At 50.6% G+C, this 20222-nt stretch overlaps 8 non-coding genes across 8 annotated transcripts; all 8 read right to left on the bottom strand.

Moving 5' to 3' along the window:
- Nucleotides 1-1521: 1521 nt before the first annotated feature.
- On the bottom strand, nt 1522-1594 carry TRNAR-ACG (transfer RNA arginine (anticodon ACG)). The gene has a single exon. It is a non-coding gene; the product is annotated as a tRNA-Arg (tRNA).
- A 4975-nt stretch (nt 1595-6569) lies between these two features.
- TRNAR-ACG (transfer RNA arginine (anticodon ACG)) lies at nt 6570-6641 on the bottom strand. Its single transcript has one exon. It is a non-coding gene; the product is annotated as a tRNA-Arg (tRNA).
- Nucleotides 6642-6710: 69 nt separating this feature from the next.
- Nucleotides 6711-6783, bottom strand: TRNAR-ACG (transfer RNA arginine (anticodon ACG)). Its single transcript has one exon. It is a non-coding gene; the product is annotated as a tRNA-Arg (tRNA).
- A 69-nt stretch (nt 6784-6852) lies between these two features.
- On the bottom strand, nt 6853-6925 carry TRNAR-ACG (transfer RNA arginine (anticodon ACG)). Its single transcript has one exon. It is a non-coding gene; the product is annotated as a tRNA-Arg (tRNA).
- Nucleotides 6926-6994: 69 nt separating this feature from the next.
- Nucleotides 6995-7067, bottom strand: TRNAR-ACG (transfer RNA arginine (anticodon ACG)). The gene has a single exon. It is a non-coding gene; the product is annotated as a tRNA-Arg (tRNA).
- Nucleotides 7068-7136: 69 nt separating this feature from the next.
- On the bottom strand, nt 7137-7209 carry TRNAR-ACG (transfer RNA arginine (anticodon ACG)). Its single transcript has one exon. It is a non-coding gene; the product is annotated as a tRNA-Arg (tRNA).
- A 69-nt stretch (nt 7210-7278) lies between these two features.
- TRNAR-ACG (transfer RNA arginine (anticodon ACG)) lies at nt 7279-7351 on the bottom strand. Its single transcript has one exon. It is a non-coding gene; the product is annotated as a tRNA-Arg (tRNA).
- A 4792-nt stretch (nt 7352-12143) lies between these two features.
- TRNAR-ACG (transfer RNA arginine (anticodon ACG)) lies at nt 12144-12216 on the bottom strand. Its single transcript has one exon. It is a non-coding gene; the product is annotated as a tRNA-Arg (tRNA).
- Between the last annotated feature and the right edge of the window lie 8006 nt (nt 12217-20222).

The raw sequence follows: 20222 nt of genomic DNA, 5'->3' as shown, positions 1-20222 counted from the left end.
GCCATTTTTTTTTTTATAAACACAAACCGCATAGTATCCCTTGCTTATCACAAGACGGCAAAACACTCACATTTTTTATAGAAAATCCCAGTCGTTCCAGCCATTTTGATTAGAATTTAGACTTCGCCGTGACGACGTCAACGCACTGTCTTTCCAGTCCCTTCCGCTGATAGTGTCCGGTTGGAAAAAAAGAAAGCTCGACACCTTGTCACGTCGCAGGCGGGGCCGGCGGTTTCCGCTCGGGCCGTGGCTCGAGCGGTATTTTCGGTGCGGGTTTAAATGTAGTCCTTCGATGGGGTGTCGTTTTCACAGGCGGCTCATCCGTTGCATTCTGGTCGGTCTTGTGCCCTTCTTTGCCGTCCTCATGGAGTCGTTTTGGTGCAGGGCTGCTGGTACTTGCCATAATGACGTCTGTAGTCTCAGGGCTTTGCTCGACACTCGCGCCAGGTGCAATGTGTTGGCTCGTTGGAGCGCCCATCGCCTGTGTCTCTACAGCCTCTGTTGAAGCGATGGCTGTGTCTTCCGCAATAATGACTGCAGCCTTTTGCTTCACATGTGACACGTTTGCTGCACCAATAGTTCGTGAGCTGTCTGCCTCGGGGGTAGTTTCGGCCGCGTCTGCCTCGTCCATTAGATGTTCCGTCGACAGTTCATCACTTGCTTTGACTCCGGCCACGTTTGCGTAGGTTCGCACGCAGACGCTTTCATCGTGGCCATATCGCCGACATTTGGCACAACGCGGTACCCGGCAGTCGCGCCTGATATGGCCTGTGGCATGGCACCTCAAGCATAGCGGTGGGCGTCCCGGCGCAACGAGTAGAGCCATGATTCCTGCAACGCGCTACTGATGGGGTAAATCTTCTAGAGTTACACCAGGCTTGAGCTTCAGACCAACCGTGCGCGTAGACGAGCCTTTGTCTGCTATTCCGTGCACTCGCCAGCGCTCCTTGTAGATATCGCTTGCTTTCCCGTACGGTGCTAGAGCAGAGCGCACTTCTTCGTCCGGAACATTATGTAGCACCCAGGAGAGCTTGATGCGCACTTCTTGATTTTCGGGGTCAACCACAAGGCACCGTTTCTCCTTGACCAGAACTTCCCCAATTTCTACCATCTTCTTCGTAGCTTCTGCACTTTTAAAAGTGACGGCCCAAACATGGTTCATCTGGAACGCCCCTAAAGCTATCACTTCAGGAAGCACTCCGAGATGAACCAACGTGTCCCGAAAGTCTTCTACACGGTAAGGCCTGGCTTTCAAATCCCCGTGAGGAAAAAGTATTCGCTACAGACGCACCTGTTGGCAGCGACGGCAGAATAACTTGATAGTCCAGGGCTTCATCAGCAAAAAACCTGTTTCCGCGGCCCGACTGGGCCGCTGATACCGCTCCGGCGGTGAAAATTCCACACGCGTCCGTTTGCTATCACGGCCGGAAGTATAATCCGCGCCGCAGGCCCAGGACAGCGTTCGCCTAAATTGCAATGCTTAAAAAAATAGGGGGAAAGAAAGGACACGAAAAAATTTAACGAGCCTGCCAGGATTCGAACCTGGAATCTTCTGATCCGTAGTCAGACGCGTTATCCGTTGCGCCACAGGCCCTTTTTTTTTTTTCTTTATTGCCAGTTCTCGACATATCACAACACAAATTCCTAAATTATATAAACAAAGACCAAAGAAGCAAATACGAATGAATACACAAACAGAAAAAAGAACAGTAATATTTACATTCGTTGCCGTCCGCTACTGTGGCACGACGTTGTCGGATTAAAATTCCTTTAGTGCTGTAAGGGGTTCAAACCTCGACAGCCACTCAGGAACAGGCTGTTGCAACTTCTGCACTTCCACATACCATTGCATGGATTCACAAAAGTACAGACGCGCCGGTCGGGCATCCGGGTCACAATGGTAACCCGACATTCTTGCGCGCCATAAACAGTGGAGGCCCGTAAGCATGATCAGGTCGTACGGGAAACCTTCGTCGTCATATACTGGCAGAAACCTGATTCCGTGGGGATCTATAGGTAGCTCTTTTTTTAGAGTCCTTTGTAACACGTCCCAGAAAAAGACCCCTTCCCAACAGTGGATGAAGACATGATCTATGCTTTCTTCTTTTTTACATATAAGGCAGTGGGTTCCCCATGGCATGTAGAACCCACGTTGTTCAAGAAAGATTTTAACAGGTAGAGTACCTGTGTGTAATTTAAAGAAGAACGATTTAGTGGCTGGTTGAACTGGCATCTTCTTCACCCTTTTCAATACATCTAGGCCTGGGCCTCCACTGTACAGGGCTCTGTACATGGGTACAAGCAATACACTGTCACATAAATCACGATATAACTTTTTCCGTTTTACACTCCACAAATATGCATTAGAAAAACGAACACGCAAAAAGGAAACACTCTGAATTATTTCCCTAAAGAAACCACGAACTGGTCCTGGCATTATTTCGGTGCCTACAACGAATTCGGGAAGTGATCTTGACAACCTCATTTGGATAGCGGTGCGTAGAAATGGGTCATTTGTGTCTCGAAAAAAGAAGAACCTGTTTACTAGTTGACGCAAGAAGAGGTGCGCCAACCCGAGACCACCATCCTTCACGCGCCGAAAGAGATTATCTCGGCTACATCGCTCCCAGCTCGATGCCCACACGAAAACAGCGAACACGCGGTGCAGTTTCTGCACATTAATCCGAGAGCACTGTAGGACCTGCATTACGTACCAGATCTTTGTTACGAGAAACATGTTGCACGCTGTTGCTTTCGCGAACATTGACAGGTGACCGGCGTTCCATCGGTCGGCTTTTTCTTTTAATTCTTTTGTCCGCTCCTTCCAGTACTCGCTACTGTCCTTGTAGGCATCAAGGGGTGCGCCAAGGTACTTAACTGGCGTCGTGACCCAGGTGACGTTCGAAAAGTGGTCTGGGGTGGACGCCCATCCCCCGTGCCAAAACCCCAAACATTTCTGCCAGTTCACGAAGCTATTAGTGGCATTACCAAACTGTCTGACGATACTCACAGCGTTCAATACACTTTGCGTATCTTTACAACATACGGCCACATCGTCAGCATATGCCAATAACTTCACCTCTGCTGCTTGGAGGCAAAATCCCTTAATGTATTCATTTTCAATGATGGCCTGACATAGCGTTTCTATGTAAACACAAAACAGGAGTGGGCTGAGTGGACAACCCTGGCGAACGGAGCGCTTCACGTTAATGGGGGCCCCCAGCATTTGATTAATTATAAGTCTCGTATAGCAACTCCGGTACGCCATGGTCACCCCCTCAGTGATTATGTGGCCAAAATTAACATGTTCAAGGATGGTGAGCAATATCTCGTGTGAAACGCAATCAAATGCTTTCTCCAAGTCAAGCTGGAGGATCGCTACTGCATCACACATGGCATCACAACACTCCAGCACACACTTCATCTTGTGAATGTTAGTGAAGATGGTTCTTCCGCGAATGCCACACGTTTGGTGTGGCCGACTACTTCCTTAATGACTGACTGCATACGCCGTGCCAGCACCTTCATCAGTATTTTGTAGTCGCAGTTAGTAAGCGCTATGGGTCTATAGGAGGAAAGTTGCTTGAGCTTCTCGGTCTCTTCTGTTTTAGGTATTAGTACTGTATGGGACTGGCCGAAAGATGGTGGAAATATTTTCATTTCGTATGCTTCATTGAAAATTGCGGTCAAGATAGGAGCTAGGTGGCTTTTGAACGATTTGTACCAAGCGGCACAAAGACCGTCTGGACCTGGTGACTTGCCAGGGTTCAGGTCTTCGATGGCCTTTATCACTTCCTGTTCAGTTATTCGTCCTTCCAACGTTTCTTTAACGTCACTCGACAGCTGTGGCATTCGCTGCAAAAATAAGTCCTTGAATCTTTGCATGCTGACGGGCCTGAATGCGAAAAGCTTTTGGAAATGTTCAAAGAAAGCACGCCCTATATTCTTCGTATCAGTTACTACCACCCCGTTATATTGGATGGCCTCAATCTTTTTGCGTCTGGAGTGCTTTTTTTCTAATCCCAGTGCTCTTTTCGAAGGCATTTCCCCGCATGCTAGTCTTTCTGCTCTCGCACGCACGAGCGCGCCTCGATAACGCTCTTCATCGAAAACCTCGAGCTTTTTCTTAATAGCACGCATATCTTCTTGATAAGCTCCGGGTTGCATGCATTCGAGCGTCACAAATTTTTCCAGTAATGTTTTTAAATCCCTTTCTCTTGCCTTCTCTTCATATCGTAGTACGCTACTTCTTTCAATTGCCTTGATTTTAATAGTTTGTTTCGACAGCTCCCACTCCTCGCCCAATTTCATAGAACTGTCTTTTCCAAAAGAATTCAGAGCATTCACTACCGTCTCGTTAAAGGTATCATCCCGTAGGAGCTCAGCATTCATTTTCCACAGTTCCCAGACGAATTCGTTTCGTTCTTTTTTGCGGCCCACCCTGCATTTTACCAGGCAGTGGTCAGAAAAGGATACGGCAGTAACTGCATAGCACTGGCATTTTTCTACTAAATGATATGACAGGTAGATACGGTCTAATCGTGCATGACTTGTTCCCTGGAAGTGGGTGTACTTCACTTCTCGGTCAGCCCCGAAACACTGAGCGATATCCTCTAATGCAAATTCATGTATGATCTGCGCCATGATATCGCTGCTTTTGTCGTAAATTACGCGTCGCGTAGACCTGTCTTCGATGTTTAATACACAATTGAAGTCCCCAACACAGGCTATCATTTTGTGCACAGAAGTGGTGCTTCAAGTTCAAAAAGAAATTTACCCTTTCTTGCACCGTATTAGGCGCATAAATACACAGCACGCGCCATTGGACATCGCAATAGCTGAAATCACAAACGACAAGTCGACCGGAAGAGCACGAGAAGTAACCGTCTATAACCAGGCCTGGAAGCTTCCTCACGAACAAGACACACCCCGCCGAAGTCCCTAAGGCGTGGCTCACTACCGTATAGTAGTTGTACGTGAACCTTTGCACCATGCTCCCGGTCTCCTCCTCGCCGTCTACCTTGGTTTCTTGCACTGCTAAAACGTCGAGGTCGTGGTCCACTAGCAGTCGATACACCTGACTCTGTTTCCTTTTGGCGGCCAGACCTCGAACGTTTAGCGTGCCGAGGCTAAGCGACGGGTTGGTAGCCATTACTGATTTAAACGGGAGGGGAGAAGGCCCGGAGCATGGTGCTCACCTTAACGTCTAGCTGACCGCTAGACGCCTCCGTGGCCATCCGGTGGCCGTCGTCCGAGGTCGTCCTTGGTCGGCTTCGGGGTTAGCCTACGGTCAGCCTCCAGGTTAGGCTTAGGCTTGAGGGTGGAGCGCCTGCCGGGTAGCGTCTTAGCGGGCGGCGCCTCGGAGTCACCGCTGGCCTTTCCGTCAACTTTCTCCTCCTGCTGCAGGGACCTCTTCACCGGTGCCGAGACGCTTTCGACGCGGGCGCTAGCAGGGGTCGCGTTGTCGTTTTCCGCTGCCTCCGTAGTATCAGTAGCCGGCTGGCGGCTCTCATTTTCTTTCTGGGTCACCCTGACGCTGATTAGTGCGGTTTCTGGCTCGTCGGGAGGAGGGACATTATTCGGTCCTCCTTTAGTCGGCGTCGTCGTCCCGCTCGCTTCTGCCACCGCATTGCCGCTTCCAGCTCCCTTGGCCGCATCCTCGGCCTCGGTCACGTCCATCATGTGGTCTGATGTCAACGGCTCGCTCTCCGCCGACCCCGCGGCTGCTGCGTATGAACGTACACAGTCCGTGTCGTTGTGTCCGAAAAGCCTGCACCGGGAGCAACGGGGAACCTTACATTCTCGACGAACGTGACCAGAGCCCCGGCAGCGCAGGCACTGCATGGGGCGACCTGGGGCTACGACCAGCGCAAGCTCGCCGGCGACGCGGATCTGATGGGGCAGGTCGTCGACTTTCAGTCCAGCCTTCAGCTGCAGCAGCACAGCTCGGGTCGTCGAGCCCTTGTCGGAAACGCCATCCACCCGCCAGCGCTCCCGGGTTACTTCCGTGACTTTGCCAAAGGAAGCCAGCGCAGTCTTTACGTCTTCATCATCCACACCATGAAGAAGCCAGTGAAGACGAAGCTTCACCTGCTGTTCTTTAGGGTCGATGACCAGGCAGCGACGCCCCTTGACCTGAAGCTCCTTCAGTGCAGCCAGCTTTTGGGCCATCTCGGCTGTCTTCATCGTCACCGCCCATACGTGGTTGATTTGGTACGCTCCAAGGGCGACGACGCCAGAGAGCATACCAAGAGCTTGAAGCGCGTCCCGAAAATCCTCTACGCGAAACGGGCGAACACGAGTGTCGCCGTGCAAAAAAACTGTGTTTAACACGATGCGTCCTGTAGGTAGGCGAGGCAAAATAATCTGGTAGTCCTTATCTTCCGATGTCGAAAGCCTGTTGCCGCGGCTAACAGCCGCATAAGCCGCTCCACTGGAGCTCATGATCCCGCGATCCGTTCAGCTCGGGAGCCGGAAGCAGAATGCTGCGCCACAGGCCCAGGACAGCGTTCGCCTAAATTGCAATGCTTAAAAAAATAGGGGGAAAGAAAGGACACGAAAAAATTTAACGAGCCTGCCAGGATTCGAACCTGGAATCTTCTGATCCGTAGTCAGACGCGTTATCCGTTGCGCCACAGCCCAGGACAGCGTTCGCCTAAATTGCAATGCTTAAAAAAATAGGGGGAAAGAAAGGACACGAAAAAATTTAACGAGCCTGCCAGGATTCGAACCTGGAATCTTCTGATCCGTAGTCAGACGCGTTATCCGTTGCGCCACAGGCCCAGGACAGCGTTCGCCTAAATTGCAATGCTTAAAAAAATAGGGGGAAAGAAAGGACACGAAAAAATTTAACGAGCCTGCCAGGATTCGAACCTGGAATCTTCTGATCCGTAGTCAGACGCGTTATCCGTTGCGCCACAGGCCCAGGACAGCGTTCGCCTAAATTGCAATGCTTAAAGAAATAGGGGGAAAGAAAGGACACGAAAAAATTTATCGAGCCTGCCAGGATTCGAACCTGGAATCTTCTGATCCGTAGTCAGACGCGTTATCCGTTGCGCCACAGGCCCAGGACAACGTTCGCCCAAATTGCAATGCTGAAAAAAATAGGGGGAAAGAAAGGACATGAAAAACATTAACGAGCCTGCCAGGATTCGAACCTGGAATCTTCTGATCCGTAGTCCGACGCGTTATCCGTTGCGCCACAGGCCCAGGACAGCGTTCGTCTAAATTGCAATGCTTAAAAAAATAGGTGGAAAGAAAGGACACGACGAAATTTAACGAGCCTGCCAGGATTCGAACCTGGAATCTTCTGATCCGTAGTCAGACGCGTTATCCGTTGCGCCACAGGCCCATTTTTTTTATTTATTACCTTTCTCAGGATTGAAACAAAGCGATACAATCACAAATCCACACTACATAAAGTAATTAAAAACGCTTGCCCGATTTGGGCAAGCGTGTCCTGGGCCTGGGCAAGCGCTTGCCCGCTTTGGACACGCTTGCCCGCTTTGGGCAAGCGTGTCCTGGGCCTGCTTTGGGCAAGCGTGTCCTGGGCCTGTGGCGCAACCGTGGGCGCAGCTGAAGCGGTTTTAAATACCCACGGTTGCGCCACAGGCCCAGGACACGCTTGCCCAAAGCAGGCCCAGGACACGCTTCTGATCTTCTGATCCGTAGTCAGACGCGTTATCCGTTGCGCCACAAGCCCAGGACAACCTCAGCCTTCTAAGCGGTGTTGCCAAGATTGAAATTGAGTCTTAAAATTGGTTAGAATGAAAACGTTAGGTTTGATCCGAATACGCAAGCCCCCCAGTGGGGGTGCAAAAAAAAGAAAACTACTACTCGAACCCTAATTGCACTCATAATCCGCACTAAGTAACTTCCACAGGGATCGCCTTGCTGGCTTGCTTGCTGGTGGTCATGCTTTCGCTGGCTTTTTTACACCGAAGCTGTTAAGACCTACTCCATCCAGGATCGTGTACATCTGTTAACCTAAAACTATCATTATCAGAATTGGCTTGAGCGTCGTCGTGTTCATCCACAGCTGGCTCGTTGGTGCCCTTCGGCGCTACCGCGCGAACGCGCTCGTGCCACTGCTCCCGCGCTCGTCGTCATTGATTAATTAATTAAGACACACAAACACGTGACCAATTTTACAGCGAAGCTGTGAAGGCAGCGAAACTGTTAAGGGCTAGTTCCTTCAGGATAGTGTCAGTGTGTACACCCAAAACTCCCTATTAAATTATGGGGTTTTACGTGCCAAAACCACTTTCTGATTATGAGGCACGCCGTAGTGGAGGGCTCCGGAAATTTCGACCACCTGGGGATCTTTAACGTGCACCTAAATCTAAGTACACGGGTTTTTTTCGCATTTCGCCCCCATCGAAATGCTGCCTCCGTGGCCGGGATCCGAACCCGCGACCTCGTGCTCAACAGCCCAACACCATAGCCACTGAGCAACCACGGCGGGTACCAAAACTCCCTATACGTGGGCCGATACCGAAGATAGTGCAATACCGGGCCGACCCACTGCGGAGGTGAAGTAGGTGTTAAGCACTCCCCATACGTGGGCCGATCCCGAAGATTGTGCAATACCGGGCCGGCGGAGGTGCAGTTCGCCATTAAGGGGCCCACATACGCAGCTTCGCTGGTCACCCTTCTTCCCACAGTGGAAGGACACGGAGTTTTTTCAGAGGACTGCTCGAACAAAGAACGTCAGATTCCTATGCTCTCTCACGATCATTATCGCAGCCGTAATCCTCATACCTTTCGATGCGGCCTCATGAAGGAAGGAAGGAAACTAGGAGAGAGCACGTCGAGCTGCACAGCCTTCGCAAGGCAACTCTCCGTACATTTTCTCGCTTAAAAAAGGTAGGGCCCAACACGTGACCCTGCAGAGCGCTGACTTGGTCCAGTGTCCTTGGTCTCCGTCAGTTTCTAGATGACGCGCTCTTGTTAGGGTGCTTCTCCAAGGGCTCTGTGTATGCACGCTTTCTCGCGGTGTGCTTCTACGAGGTGGTCATTTTTAAGTTTTCCGGAATATTTAGAAATGGCCTTGGCAGGTAGCGTGATTCTTGCCCTTCACCTGGATTATTCGAAAAGGTGTACATTACCAGCATGAGAAATCGAAACACATACTCAACTAATAAACAATAATTAACTAATGCGACACCAGTTCCAAGAGATTATTTTCCAAAGTATGGGACGAAATACAGGGGCGTTCCATTTACTTTTGTGCATCAATGCATGAAAGAGCGTTTTATTTAAAAGGTAGGCCGAACAAGAGTGCACTTTCACGGCAAGTTTGATGGCGCATATCTCCAAACTGGTGTCATTCTGGAAATTCCATCCAAGTGCACATGCCTTGAAAACTCACCGGCTACATTTCGCAAATTGCAATATGCGCCGTAAAGTAATTAATTAAGAAGATCATTAGTTAATTTTGTTAGTTCGTTAAATATGTGTTCTGATTTATCGTGCTAGTAATGTCCGCCTCTCTGAATAAACCAGCTCAAGGACCAGATTTCTGCTATCTGCAACAGGCGATTTATTGTAAATAGCGGGAAACTTAAAGATTATCACCCCGTATATTACAGTCAAACATCTTTATGACAAAGTTCTCGAGACCTTCAAAATAGTTTGTTATACAAGTCGCTTTGTTGTAAAGGTGGTACACCATACCGCTCACAATAGAGCAGGCTAAGCACGTTCAACAAAAGAAAACCTTTATTTAACATGAATTCGAGAGATACTCTGAAAACAGTCGCTAATATTTTTGTGAACGCTTTACGTGGCAGAATGTGCGACTGCAGTAAACCATACTGCACCGAGGTCCACAGCATGCCCTGCGTGGCGTGAATTACATGAATTTACATCAATTACATGAATTACATGAATTCGTGTAAGGCTGCAAGGCCGCAAAAGCACGCAAAATGTGCCGCGCGATTAGTCGCGCTGCACTTTCTTGTGTTATTCGGGTTTTCTTTGACGCTTGGAAAAAACTTTTATGTAGCACGTATTGAGCAACAGAAAGTTGAATCCGGAATTTTTCATGATGGCCTATAACTTTCTGATTGACAATTCTGCTCTGATTGTAATATTTGAGAAGTTACTAATAACTAATTGTGTAATTAGGCAAAATAAAAAAGTGCGCCAGCAATGTGTGGAGAACACTGTTTTTTGTTTTAATCTATCCATTGTTTTATCGCCTCTCGCAACCATCGGTTCTTCTGAAAATGCAAAGGAGCGATAGTCTCCGGAGATGCATAAGCGGCGACGACAAAGCTACGTGTACATGAAGGTCTGCCCACTAAGCTATACGCTATTGTTATATGAGCTAATCAGTCAACGTGTTATTCATAAGGGTAAATATGGATAATTGTAATTAATGTTTTGCGCCCAAAGTACCTCGTGCTTCAACAAAGCAGCAGTCGGTTAGGTACATTTCACTATGCTTCACGTGCTCAGAACAACATTTCCACTGAAACAATGCCTTTTTAATCTCTGTGCTCTCCACAACATGAGTACATGTGTTTGCACGGGGAATGTTCTCGGCTTATCGCATTCCAATCGGAGCTAAACACATGTCTTTTTTTTTTTAGAAGGCTCAGTAGCTCAATGAGTAAAAATATTCATTCATCTATGAATCATTTATTTGCTAAGAAGCACTGTCCGTGCCAAACGCGAACGCGCTCCTTCCTCTTACTGCAGGTACTGCAAGATAAACGCTGATATCGAATATCGTGTCGGAGCAATAATTTTTCATGTGTACCCACACGTCTCTTCACATGTGCCATATGTCATCATATCCAGCCAATAGATTTAGCACAAGCCCATTCCCCTTTTGCTGTGATTCAGGCACTCGGCTACACTAGAAGGCGTCATATGGCGCCGTAAAAATGTCTATATCCCAAGATCAAAAGTTTACCAAATTTAATTATCATTTCGTTGTACAGTGATGCACCACAGTCGTATGCATGTCGGTATCTTTGAAAGCATCTCATAATGAGCTTCATAGAGATGTAGGTAATCGCCTCACTTTAAACGTGACTGAAGTTCATGCGATGCTGATACGAAGACGCGCCGTGTTTTTGAGCTATGTGCACACATATCCGCATGTATATGTACACTGAACCGCAAAATTTTACTAAACGCGATATCTGAGAAAAAGCTGAACATCTGCGCAGCCTCACAACGCAGCCTAGTGTTCGCATTTAGAGGCTATACCAGTACATGTGAACAACATTGCGATGTTCGGTTTTACCGACCACTGTTACGGGCTGCTCGAAAATTCCACGTTTCCCGAGATCCCGTGATCCGTAATGCTTTTATGGTTGACTGTACATATGTGCAGCTCCAGCCGAGCTCCCGAAATAAGCACTCGGCGGAGCTGCACCCCCTCTCACAGTACGCCCAGGGTTGTCCCTTGGCTTTCCGCAGCTCATTGTTACGTACCTGACTGCAGCTGAATAAGTGAAGCGCGTACAACATTCCCGATGCTACAGAGTCCTGGTTGAAACCATTTTCTGCATCTTTCAAGTCCTTGCGGGCCAAGAATATACCCCCATTTTGAAGGACGCGGTTGTACCAAAAATATCACACAGGTTCCCCTATACGCCGCCCAAAACCAGTTCCAGTTTTGCATGAAGTGGTCAGGCCATGTCATAGATGCTCATATATGGGCTTCTGTAAAATCTGAATGTTCACCAAAATGAGCAGTAGGCGCGCACAGAAAAGCAACCACTTCAAGTTCATCGTTGCCATGTTGATCGTTGAGAAAGCTGTGTAAAACGAGTTTGCATACAGTTATCGCTTCCGTCGATTTACGACGCAGACAAGCGATCGACAGCGTGGCGAGGCACTGATGGGCAAAGACGAGTCTTATGCCAATATGTGGTATAAGGGGAAAACATGGGCCGCCATAGCACTTTTGATCCAGTTCGCGTAGCTTCCCGTCAGACCTGCCGCAGAGCTATAGTGTTTGGCTAGAGTGACATGCGGTGTGAACACCGCGTAGTGAAAGTACAAATGCACCGCATTTTGTTTACGGCGTTATGCCAAAGTATGTTTTCGCTTAATGAGAAAAAAAAAAAAAAAGATTCGCGTTACTGGCGTTTCGATCAAGCCTACTTTACAGCAAAAGTTTTCGCCGAGCCTGCCAGGATTCGAACCTGGAATCTTCTGATCCGTAGTCAGACGCGTTATCCGTTGCGCCACAGGCCCGCATGGGAAGGAGACGGGTAAGTGGTGCTGGCAACACTTCTTCCGGAAGCAGTACTCTGCGTACGCGCGTGCGTGTCAGGAAAGTGATATATCTGGCAGGATACCGCCATATCATGAATTCATTCATAGTACTGCTCATCTTTGAAGCACTGTCGTAAGTCTAGACATTAAATTTGCCCAACCCCAGGTATATTCCTCTCTCTACACAAAATTTGCCCGTTTCCACTTTAGAGCTTTGTTTCCTCGTTTGCACCTACTTCCTCCCGTCTTAAATGAATCTCTGTGCACGAAACAACATTGTGTCTTACACGACCACTGGCCGCGCGGTTTTCTATGCATAGAGAGATTATAGTACACTTAGATTTGCATCCTTGCGTTAGTAGCTATCCCTTACGTATTCGTGTCGAAGTGCAGAGGGGAAACTGCGGTCAAGTGGAAAAAGAAAGACTCGAAAGGCACGACAGGCCGCCGCGCACAAGAGAACCGACGGCCATCCATGGTCGAGTGCAGTTGATATCGAGCATGAGGGAGACCAGGAAACTGTTGCGACCGAAAGCGGACGCCTCCGCCGCGGGTCACGATCGCCTCGGGGTCATTTCGGCTACGACGACACACCGTCTGTATCCTTGCGGGTCGACCCGTTTCCGGGGGCACCACGCTGGGGGCCCCGAGTGCGCGCTTTCGAGGATCCGCACGGACCACAATGGCTCTTGGTGCAGCGTGCCGCTTTTACAGCGGAGAGAGTCGTTAGGCTCCCTGCCAGACGGCCTCTCTCGCAGCAGTGGTTCCGACACACATGGAAACAACGCCGCTTTCGGTGGCGCTGAGAGAAGCACAACCGGGACTCGTTCTGGCCGCGACAACCAGTTTCGCCGATGCTCCTGATTAGTGGTTCGCTCGCTTCGCGCAACAAGCGCAGTTGAAAGACGCACGTCCATTGAGGGACTTTAGATCGGGCCGTTTGCGTTGTATGGGTGACTGCAGAGGCTGCAGAGCGCTGGGCACTATAGCTGCAGGGTGTCACCTTATACTGCAGTGAGGCAGCCTGGACACGTTGGCATTCCATTCCATGAACGGTACATGTGCAAGGAAAATACGGACGAAAACACGGACGAAAACACACATGCACGTACACACAACGCCCGCACACGCACGCACACACACGCACACACACAGGCACTTACAGCGACTACCGGTCTCCGCTCTGCTGCCGACTGCGTATCGCGAGACGATGGCTCTTCCCCCTTCACGTACCACTGCAGTGTTCGACCACAGAATATCGTGTTAGTCGTGTGCAATTGCATTACATTACATATTGCGTATAGGCCATAACACGGTATATTGGTATAAGGCTCGTCTTTGCTATCTGTGGGCGCTAAGCCTTTTTTCTTTTTTTTCACTTGGAAATTATAGTGGTGAAGGGTAGAGTACTTCCCTAACAAATTTTCACGGGGGAATAAAAAAATGTTGGTTCCGGCCGCGAGGCGAAGCGTCGATCAATTGTGATAGCAAACAATTAGTGAACAGCTATACGAAGTAAGGATAGTACACTCTTAAAAATAAAGCTAGTAAATAGCTAGTAAATGCACGCGTTTACTAGATTAAATATTTCACTACCTTCTTACTAGTTCTGTATACTAGCCAGAAAGGCTTCTTAGTAGTTTTTACTAAGTAAATACTAAGCAACTACTACCTCGTCTGGCCGTAGCCTATTATGCTGTGATTGCGACAGTCTTATGCAAAATTGAGATAAACTGTAGTGTTGTTCATTATGCTGGACTAACAATTATGTGTGACCCCGTAGCACAAATATATGCATACAGTAGGATTTAGAAATTAGTGCACAAATCTTTGATTATTAAACCAAGTACCGATAGGCGCTCACCGGTGCAACATGTGCTCCCTCGAACTATAGGGTTATAAATACTCTAAGTTGCTGTTCGAGCAAGTTTTGCGTAGCACCGTTATCGTTCTGTATGTGTGTTCTTGCTTATCGTGGCTTGTTGGAGATATTCATTACATTACTCTGAGTCAGTGCGTCTTAGTTGTCTCTGGTAAACATTATGTATGACGTAATAGTTCTGCGGAAACCCGCAAGGTGGAGAGAGGTAATTAATAAAGGGAAAATGAGACATCCACCCAAGCGTAGCTAAGTGCTAGGAAACCCATACGGGTTGCTCGAAAGAAAAGCTTCGCAGCTGAAGAAAAATTCGTCCTGGGTCCGAGACTCGAACCCGGGACCACCGTCTTTCCGGGGCAGCCGCTCTACCATCAGAGCTAACCAGGCGGCTAGCAGACGGCAGACAAAGTCGAATTTCTCAACAACTCAGAAGCAAAGGCAAGAGTTTGACGTAAAAGTGCTACAAAGGAACCCGTATGGATTTCCTCTGTAGCACTTAGCTACGCTTAGGTGGATGTCTCATTTTCCTTTTATTAAACATTATGTATATATACCATTAATTGATGCCTTAATATATAGAGAAATGATGCAGTTCCTTTTTTTTTTCATATATTGACACGTGTAGTTATCTTTATCGGGCAACCACGTTTCGCCGCCTAACAAATATAATCGCTCAGCGTGGGACGCGCCTGCATGTATCCGAAGTTTCTGGAAAGTTATCGATGCTTCTATCCGCTGTCTGTTGTCGCCGAACCTTATGTTATCTAATTTCATCGCGTGACGCGAATGGTGTAGAACTTTGTGGAAGGCACGCGGGTCCGAACGATTAGCCTGGAACATTCGACGACTGCTCTATAAAAGCCGACGCGCTTGACCCGCTGATCAGATTTTTCGACGATCGCCGACTGTGTTCGCCGCTTTCGCTGTGCTGTAAGTGTAGCCTGTTTTGTGGGCACAGGTTCGCCCAATAAAATCTAGTTTTGCCTTTCACAGTATTGCTACTGTGTTCTTAACGTCACCACCACGTGACATCTGGTGGAGGTGCTTTCGTTCATGTACCGGACGCCCCCGACAAGCCGTGATCCAAGCCCGGACCGCAAAGTGAACACCAACGTAGTCCCGGAGCATCGAGCAAGCCGCCGTCTTCAACAGCTGCCCCCGGAGCACGGACTTCTACCTGAGAAGACCAAGAAGATTGTGGACAAGGCAACCCCAATGGCAGCCCCAGCGTCCCCCATCGTGCTGCAGCAGCCCAGGGAACCTCCGACGTTCCGCGGATCAACATTCGAGGACCCGGAAACCTGGCTCGAGACGTATGAGAGGGTAGCTACGTTTAACAGTTGGGACAGCGACGACAAGCTGCGGCATGTCTATTTCGCACTGGAAGACGCCGCCAGGACCTGGTTCGAGAATCGAGAAGCCACCATAACGACGTGGGACCTGTTCCGAAGCAGCTTCTTGCAAACGTTTACAAGCGTCGTGCGAAAAGAGCGAGCCCAAGCACTACTAGAAACCAGAGTGCAGCTGCCAAACGAGACGATCGCGATCTTCACGGAGGAGATGGCCCGTCTTTTCCGGCACGCCGACCCGGAAATGTCAGAGGAGAAAAAAGTCCGCTTCCTAATGCGGGGCGTCAAGCAAGAACTTTTCGCAGGACTCATTCGTAACCCGCCGAAGACCGTAGCTGAGTTTTCCGCAGAGGCATCGACGATCGAGAAAACTCTGGAGATGCGCACGCGGCAATATAACCGCCAGGGGCTCACGCCGCAGCACGCCATCCAAGGACTCGATTCCGTCGACCTTCAGGAGACCATCAGGGCCATTGTGCGCGAAGAACTGCGCAAGGTCCTGCTTTCGTCGCAGCCTCAAGTGGCTTCGATCGCCGACATCGTGAAAGAAGAGGTGCACCGGTCGCTTGGAGTTCCCGAGCTGCAACCACAATTACCGCAGCCCCAGCCAGAAGCGATGACATACGCCGCCGTCGCACGCCGTCAAGGTCCCCCTCCGCGACCACGCCAGGGCCCTGCAACGACGCAATTCCGTCGTCCGCCGCCGCCGCCGCCGCCAGCACGCCCACCCGTCGCCCAGCGCACCTACGCGAGGAAGACGGACATTTGGCGAGCCCCCGACCACCGCCCGCTCTGCTATCACTGCGGAGAAGCCGGCCATGTGTATCGCCGATGCCCATACCGGGAGATGGGACTGCGAGGTTTCGCCGTCAACGCTCCGCGCCCGCAGCAAGGTGAACGCCCTCGCGATATCGCGGACTACCTCGCCGCTACTCAGTGGAGCTCTCGACGACCGTCGCGTTCGCCATCACCAGGCCGCTACCTGTCGCCGCAGCGCCGACCATACACTGGCCCAGCCCGGGGCCGGTCAGCGAGCCCATATCCGGAAAACTAAAAGCAGCAACCGATGGAGGTGAGGTTGCTGTTCGTCGAACTGACGAAGATCCTCCGCCGCCGACGAAGACACCGACGAAACTACCTCGACGACATAACGACACGCCGCCGTCCCGACGAAATCAGGAAGCGAGGACTACACCGATGAAAGACGACTTGACGACGCGACGTTCCAACTTCAGTTCAACACGACGCAGCCGTGATCCGACGCCAAGACCTAACTGTAACGCAAGACAGAGAACCACCGACCTCGACGTGCTTCTCGACGGCCACGCAGTCACCGCTTTAGTAGACACAGGAGCCGATTACTCCGTCATGAGTGGACCCATCGCCGCCCAGTTGAGGAAAGTTAAGACTGCATGGGAAGGCCCTCAAATTCGGACCGCTGGAGGACACCTGATTACGCCGACTGGGATCTGCACGGCAAGAATTACCGTTCATGACCGGACTTACCCTGCCACCTTCGTTGTCCTCCAACAGTGTTCACGAGACGTCATTCTCGGCATGGACTTCCTGAATCAACATGGCGCAGTCATCGACCTGAAGTCGAAATCGATAACGCTGTCGCAAGATCAAGCGATACCGCCGGAGAGCTGTCGTAGTCACCACGCCTTGAGTGTGCTCGAAGATCAAGTGAGCATCCCGCCGCGCTCCAGCATTATTATTTCCGTCGGCACTGAAACACCCGCTGACGTAGAAGGCGTCATCGAGGGCGACCAACATCTACTGCTCGACCGTGAAATTTGCGTCGCAAGAGGGATCGCTCGACTCCACGGAGGGCAAGTGGAAGTTATGCTAACCAACTTCAGCCAAGAGTTCAAGCACATCAACAAGGGCACGACAATCGCATACATCGAGGAAATTGTGGAAACCAGCAATGCCTTTGTCCTCTCGGATTCAGCCGCATCTACCCCGATGAGCATTGTCCCCGAACCAGACTTCGACGTGAATCCAAGTCTTCCTCTGAGTAAGCAGCAACAGATCAGAAGTCTTCTACGGCGATACAAAGACTGCTTTTCGACGTCATCGAGGATTCGACAAACACCAGTCGCAAAGCATCGCATAATAACCGAAGAGTGCGCTCGACCACTACGCCAGAGCCCTTACCGAGTTTCGACGCGAGAACGTGAAGCTATTAGGCAACAAGTCGACGAAATGCTGCGCGACGACATCATCCAGCCGTCGAAAAGCCCGTGGGCCTCTCCTGTAGTCCTGGTAAAGAAAAAGGACGGAACCCTACGCTTCTGCGTCGATTATCGTCGACTAAACAAGATCACGAAGAAGGATGTGTACCCCCTTCCACGGATAGACGACGCATTGGATCGGCTCTGCAACGCTAAATACTTCTCGTCGATGGACCTCAAGTCTGGCTACTGGCAAATAGAAGTCGACGAAAGAGACCGCGAAAAGACTGCCTTCATCACGCCAGACGGCCTCTACGAGTTCAAGGTCATGCCATTCGGACTGTGCTCGGCGCCTGCAACGTTTCAGCGCGTCATGGACACGGTGTTAGCCGGACTGAAGTGGCAGACGTGCCTTGTTTACCTGGATGACGTCGTTGTCTTCGCCGGAAATTTTGACGACCACCTTAGGCGGCTTGCGACAGTGTTAGAAGCCATCAAGTCATCAGGGCTCACTCTGAAGCCGGAAAAGTGCCGCTTCGCTTACGATGAGCTTCTGTTCCTAGGCCACGTGATCAGCAAATCAGGAGTACGCCCCGACCCACAGAAGACTGCTGCCATCGCAAAGTTCCCGCAGCCAACCGACAAGAAGGCAGTGCGCAGATTCCTTGGCATGTGTGCCTACTATAGGCGCTTTGTCAAGGACTTTTCACGCATCGCGGAGCCGCTAACACATCTAACCAAATGTGATGTCGCGTTCAAGTGGGATACGCCGCAGGCCAAGGCATTTCAAGAACTCAAACGACGCCTGCAGTCGCCGCCGGTACTTGCACACTTCGACGAGGACGCCGATACCGAAATCCACACTGACGCCAGTAGCCTAGGCCTCGGTGCCGTCCTAGTCCAGAGGAAAGAAGGACTTGAAAGAGTGATATCGTATGCTAGCCGGTCGCTGTCAAAAGCGGAAAGCAACTATTCTACGACTGAAAAGGAATGCCTCGCCATCATTTGGGCTACAGCTAAATTCCGTCCTTACCTCTATGGCAGGCCATTCAAAGTCGTCAGTGACCATCACGCATTGTGTTGGCTAGCTAACCTAAAGGACCCTTCAGGACGGCTGGCGCGGTGGAGCCTCAGACTACAAGAATATGACGTCACGGTAATATACAAGTCCGGAAGAAAACACTCCGACGCCGACTGCTTATCGCGCGCCCCCATCGATCCCCCGCCGCAAGACGACGAGGACGACGACGCCTTCCTTGGGATAGTAAGCGCGGAAGACTTCACTAAACAGCAACGAGCCGACCCGGAGCTAAAAGGTCTCGTCGAGTATTTGGAAGGGAACACCGACGTTGTCCCTAGGGCATTTAAGCGCGGGTTGTCTTCGTTCACGCTACAAAACAACCTGCTCGTGAAGAAGAACTTCTCACCAGTCCGCGCCAGCTACCTTCTTGTTGTACCGTCAGCGCTGCGTCCAGAAATATTGCACGCCCTACACGACGATCCAACCGCTGGGCACCTCGGATTCTCCCGGACGCTGCAGAGAATACAGGAAAGGTATTATTGGCCGCGTCTGACCGCCGACGTCGCCCGTTACGTCAAGACATGCCGAGACTGTCAACGACGCAAGACACCACCGACAAGGCCAGCAGGATTACTACAGCCGATCGAACCTCCTCGCCGACCATTCCAGCAGATCGGGATGGATTTGTTGGGGCCGTTTCCGATATCAACATCCGGGAATAAGTGGATCGTCGTGGCGACGGACTATCTCACCCGTTTTGCTGAAACTAAAGCTCTACCAAAAGGCAGCGCAGCCGAAGTGGCGAAATTTTTCGTCGAGAACATCCTGCTGCGACATGGTGCCCCAGAAGTCCTCATCACCGACAGAGGAACGGCTTTTACAGCAGAGCTCACCCACTCCATTCTGCAGTACAGCCAGACAAGCCACAGGAGGACAACTGCCTACCATCCGCAGACGAATGGTCTCACGGAGCGCCTGAACAAGACCCTCGCCGACATGCTAGCAATGTACGTCGACGTCGAACACAAGACGTGGGACGCGGTCCTGCCGTACGTAACCTTTGCGTACAACACGGCGGTGCAAGAAACAACACAGATCACGCCGTTTAAGCTGGTTTATGGCAGGAACCCGACGACGACGCTTGACGCCATGCTGCCGCACGTAACTGACGAAGAGAATGTTGACGTCGCCAGCTATCTCCAGCGCGCCGAAGAAGCCCGACAGCTCGCCCGCCTGCGAATCAAGAGCCAGCAGAGGACCGACAGCCGACACTACAACCTCCGACGACGCTTCGTCCAGTACCAGCCTGGCGACCGTGTTTGGGTCTGGACCCCGATACGCCGACGAGGACTCAGTGAGAAACTACTCCGACGCTATTTCGGACCCTACAAGGTCATCCGACGTATTGGCGCGCTGGACTATGAGGTCGTGCCGGACGGCATTTCGCTATCACAGCGGCGCCGCTCACGACCTGAAATAGTCCACGTTGTGCGACTCAAGCCGTACTACCAGCGTTAATGAACTTTGGGGCTTCGCGTAACTGACCTTTGGACTTTGTT

The sequence above is a fragment of the Dermacentor andersoni genome, chromosome 1 (assembly GCF_023375885.2).
Source record: "Dermacentor andersoni chromosome 1, qqDerAnde1_hic_scaffold, whole genome shotgun sequence".
NCBI lineage: Eukaryota > Metazoa > Arthropoda > Arachnida > Ixodida > Ixodidae > Dermacentor > Dermacentor andersoni.
Note: the sequence above shows the minus strand (reverse complement) of the source record. Positions and strands in the feature narration are given on the sequence as shown.